Genomic DNA, 4,694 nt, shown 5'->3' on the forward strand with positions numbered 1-4,694 from the left:
AGAAACGCCACAAAAAATCATTTTATTTTATACTTTTTGATTTAGGGTTTAAGGGTTACTATTAAGGTTTAATGTATGGGGTTTAGGGTTTATTATTTTTGAATTAGAATTTTGAGTTTAGCGTTTAATGTTTAGAGTTTGGGGTTTGGAGTTTAAGGTTTAGGGTTTAGTATTTAAGATTCTTTTTAATTACTTTTGTCCCCTATAATATCTATATTTAGGGTTTAGGGTGTATGTTTATGGTTTAAGATTTAGGGTTTAGGGTTTTAGGGTTTAGTGTTTAGTGTTTACGGTGTATGTTTGTGGTTTAGGGTTTAGTATTTAAGATTCTTTTTTAATTACTTTTGTCCCCTATAATATCTATATTTAGGGTTTAGGGTGTATGTTTACGGTTTGAGGTTTAAGGTTTAAAGTTTAGGGTTTTAGGGTTTAGAGTTTAGTGTTTAGGGTGTATGTTTGTGGTTTTGGGTCTTGGGTTTAGGGTTTAGGGATTAATGTTTAGAGGTATAGAGGCTAGGGTTTAAAGTTTATGATTTAAGGGTTTTAGGGTTTAGGGGGTTTTTGGTGGTAAATGTTTAGGGTTTTAAGATTTAGGGTTTTTTTATCTAATTATGAATTTCATCCTTCTGTTTTATGAAAAAAAAAGTTAAGCTTTTTACTTTAATTCAGTAGAATTTAATCTTTGTACTTTAAGAAAAAACTAATTTTAAAATAATTAATAGAATTATTAAAATTTTAAGATACCCAAATTACATTATTTTTAATAGTAGAGGAAGAATTGGATAGTCGAAACCGAGTGTGAAAGAAAGACGTTGAAGGGGCATGGATGAAATCCCCATGAGTCTGACACTACTTACACTTACGCATAAACTCTATGCTGTCCTTCTACTCTTCTCTATAAGAAGCCAACCAATAGTACCCTAACCTAAGGAGTTATCTTACATCATTATATTCAATTTTAAAATTGAACAATTAAATAATGTCATATTAAAAATTTTAAAAATTTAACAATTAAAAAAAATGTCATATTAATGTATCAAATTTTAATTTTATAAAACTATTAAATATTTGAATTTTTTAAATAATATTATTTCAAACATATATATATTTAAAAAGTCAATCGTTAGCAGCGTTTTTCATAGAAACGCCACAAAAGGTAAACAATAGTGGCGTTTGGACTAAAAATGCCGCAACAATGTATTAAAAATTATACAAAATGGCGCCGTTTGGTTATTGGAATTTGATTTTTAGTGGCGTTTTTCTCCAAAACGCCGCAAAAGGTATGCAATAGTGGCGTTTGTTCTAAAAACGCCGCAACAATGTATTAAAAAGTGTACAAAATGACGCCATTTGGTTACAGGAATTTAACTTTTTAGTGGCATTTTTCTCAAAAATGCCGCAAAAGGTAAGCATTAGCAGTGTTTTGTCTAAAAATGCCGCAACAATGTATTAAAAATTGTACAAAACGGCGCCATTTTGTTTCAGGAAATTAATTTTGTAGTGTCGTTTTTGCTGAAAACGCCGCAAATATTTCAATACTAACTTCACTTAAACGTCAAAATTTTTTTCCACATATTAGTTTTCTTCCCCATTCCCGCACCCAGCCCCTAATTCCCCTTCCAAATCCCTAATTCCACTCATTCATAGAGACGACACCTCCCCCACTAGCATTGGTTTTATTTTGGTTTCTTCGATTCTTCATTTCATTTTTTTACTTAACAAGAATATTTGTTTCGGTTTCTTCTCAACATTTAGACGAAGACAGAAAAAATGACATTCTGTTTTTTGGTCAACCTTGAATCAGGTTCATTTCTTCTTTTTTTTTTTTGCGTGTTTACGGTTTGGGTTTTTCTTGTTTGTGTGAAATTTTTTGTTTATATTTTGTTATTTACCCTGAAATCTAGTCAAATCGTCTTTGGTTTTAGGGTTTCTGATCCCTAAAAACATTCGCATTTCACCCTTTTACTTGTGGAATCTGTTCCAAAGTGATTTAATTTCTCTTCATCTTCCTAAAGGTATTGTTTTCTTCTCTCTTAATTCTAGTTTTAGCAATTTAGTCTAAATCGCGTTTTTAACCATTTATTGCTAGATTTTTGACAATAAAATCTATGCTTTCGAATTTAAAATATATTTTGTATTGAAATATATTTTTAATTTGTTTGTGCTACAAGTAATTTTCGAATTTAAAATCAATTTGCTATGGCTGCTTTCTCATGCGGTTTTAGCAATTTAGTCAGGCAGAGGCAGAGTCTTAAGTTAAAAGTCAAAAGTCTGCAACTTACTTAGTTTTTTCTTTTCATTTTGATTGTAGCAATTGAATCCCAAGAAATTTTCTTGGAAGTTTACTTTATACTTCATTCATCGACTTTGGTACATCTATACTAGTTTCAATACATGAGATATGGTAAAAAGCATGAGTGGATATACTATTATAAAACTAATACTTCTCATTAAAAAAAAAGGGTAAAAATCCCTTTATTAATAATGGCTCCGGTGTTCTTAGTCAGTTTGTAGTTTTGTTTTGACAACACTGCTTTATTAATACTTTTTTTTTGCTTTTCTAAAGCATGATAACAGAATTTTCATTGCTTATATGTATACATATCGGTGAATTATGAAGTTTGGTATTTTTTGTTATGGGGCAGATTTAATTTAGGTATATGGTAAGTAGAATTTTTAAGTAATTCCTTATTTACTTTCATGTATATACATGCATGTATGTATACCTTGGTATCCGACATTCATGTATTATAGGACTCTGTTTTGTTTAAACAAGTAATGTTGTTTTTACATTTTGTTTGGCTTTTAACAAATTTCTACACTTATGAACTGTTTTCTTCCATTTAAATTGTAAGATTAAACATCTTTCTACACTTATATCATATCTAACAAATCTCCACAGTTATGAATTGTTTGCTTGTATTATGTTGGTGGAAGAAAAAAATATCTGAAATTGTTCTAGAGAAAGAAGGAAAAAAACATAAATAGGTAGTTTATTAAGATCACATGCACTAAAATGACAGTCTTATTACAAAGTAAATTATATAGCCTCAATTAGAAAATAACTAAAAAGGAATTTTACATACAAAGTAAATTATATTATTATAAGAGTGTTTTTATCTTTTGATATTTTTATGTAATATCAATAAAATCCTACTTAAATTTTTAAATATTTAATTTTATCGTTTTAACTAAATATTCATTCACTTTTTAGTATATTTTATATAATTCTTTTTACCAATAAATGCAATTTTTCTTTTTTGTTTTTATTAATCAAAAGTAGTGTAACACTTACCAATTCAAGTTCAATGCTTTCTTCCTTTTTTACTCATGCTTTGAGGAATTAATATGTAACCTATTTTAGTATGGAGAAGTAACCTATATTTCAAATTCATTACTAATAAGTTTTTAAAATTTAAAAATAATTATAATTACTATATTTTTAAATAACTTAAAGCCTATATTTTTAATATATAACCTATATTAGTATGGATATATAACCTACATTTCGAATTCATTACTAATAAATTTTTAAATTTTAAAAATAATTATTATGGGGAAGGTGAAGCCAAAAATCAAAGATAAACCCATAAAGCATTCCCACATTCATCAAATCAATTTTTTATATGTGCATCAAATTATTTCTAAGTTAACATTTACTTGCTATTAGAGTGAAAGTTGGTGTAATTTACCTTAAATTATATTTTCTTTTATTTTTGGATAAATATTATGGGGAAGGTGAAGCCAAGAATATATCTAGATTTCTTAGATCAGGAATGTGCTAGAACTGTCTTTCAAATCCCCAAGTGACAGCTCCGGGAACAGGCATGACTGGGGTAAACTGTTTGTCTTAATTCTTCTTTTCAGACCTTTTTATCTGAATTTATTCACACAACCAATGTAATCAATTTATATATTATTTATTAAACAGTAGCATATAAATGACTGTATAAAATGTAAATCCCATATGGACAAAACAATAGTTTTCTATATATTCAAACATTACATGCTTACACTGCTTTCGAAGTGTTGGGATGCCGAAAACAGATTCGGCTTTGCCAACTAATTTTTTTATTCTCTTTTTCTCATTTTAAAAAGACAACTCTTTGGGAGGGGGACAGCAGGATTCAAAATCAACATCATTAATATTGCATTCAAAATTACCAACATTGATAAGCCTTGCAGTCACGGCTCTTTCCAACATGGTACTAGGAATATCCATAGGATACAAATAAGGCTTGTATAACTTATCGACAATGGTAGACGATTTGCGGAACCCCATTCATGTTCCTTCTCTGAACTCTTAACCAACATGTCAAATTTTTGTTTGTGGAATGGCCAGTCGGGTATCTTTGTCCCTTGTTTCGGAGCAGCTGCACATTTCTAATATATTTGGAAGATTAATTATATTCATGTGTTTGTATTAAAAAATATTAAATGAGAACGATATAATATAATATAATATAATATAATATACCATTGGATGCCTACAATGTTGGTTTGGGTGATTCAATGCTTGCTTCAATAGAATTCAAATTGCCTAAGATTCAGTGGAGAACAAAGTGCAACTGCACAACAAAGTGAAACAAGCAAAAGGATAATCTAAACATACAATTTAGATTGAAGTCGGTGGAAGTATAGAATGGAGTTCCTTGAGAAAACAGTAATTTATATATAAATGTATAAAATGTAAA

General features: G+C 28.8%; 1 long non-coding RNA gene across 1 annotated transcript; it reads left to right on the forward strand.

Annotated features, from left to right (window-relative positions):
* The first annotated feature begins 1,518 nt into the window (after positions 1-1,518).
* Positions 1,519-2,825, forward strand: LOC121223430 (uncharacterized). Its single transcript, XR_005920777.1, has 2 exons — positions 1,519-1,804; positions 1,926-2,825. It is a non-coding gene; the product is annotated as an uncharacterized lncRNA (long non-coding RNA).
* Positions 2,826-4,694: the final 1,869 nt, after the last annotated feature.

This window comes from Gossypium hirsutum, chromosome D11 (genome assembly GCF_007990345.1).
Source record: "Gossypium hirsutum isolate 1008001.06 chromosome D11, Gossypium_hirsutum_v2.1, whole genome shotgun sequence".
Lineage (NCBI taxonomy): Eukaryota > Viridiplantae > Streptophyta > Magnoliopsida > Malvales > Malvaceae > Gossypium > Gossypium hirsutum.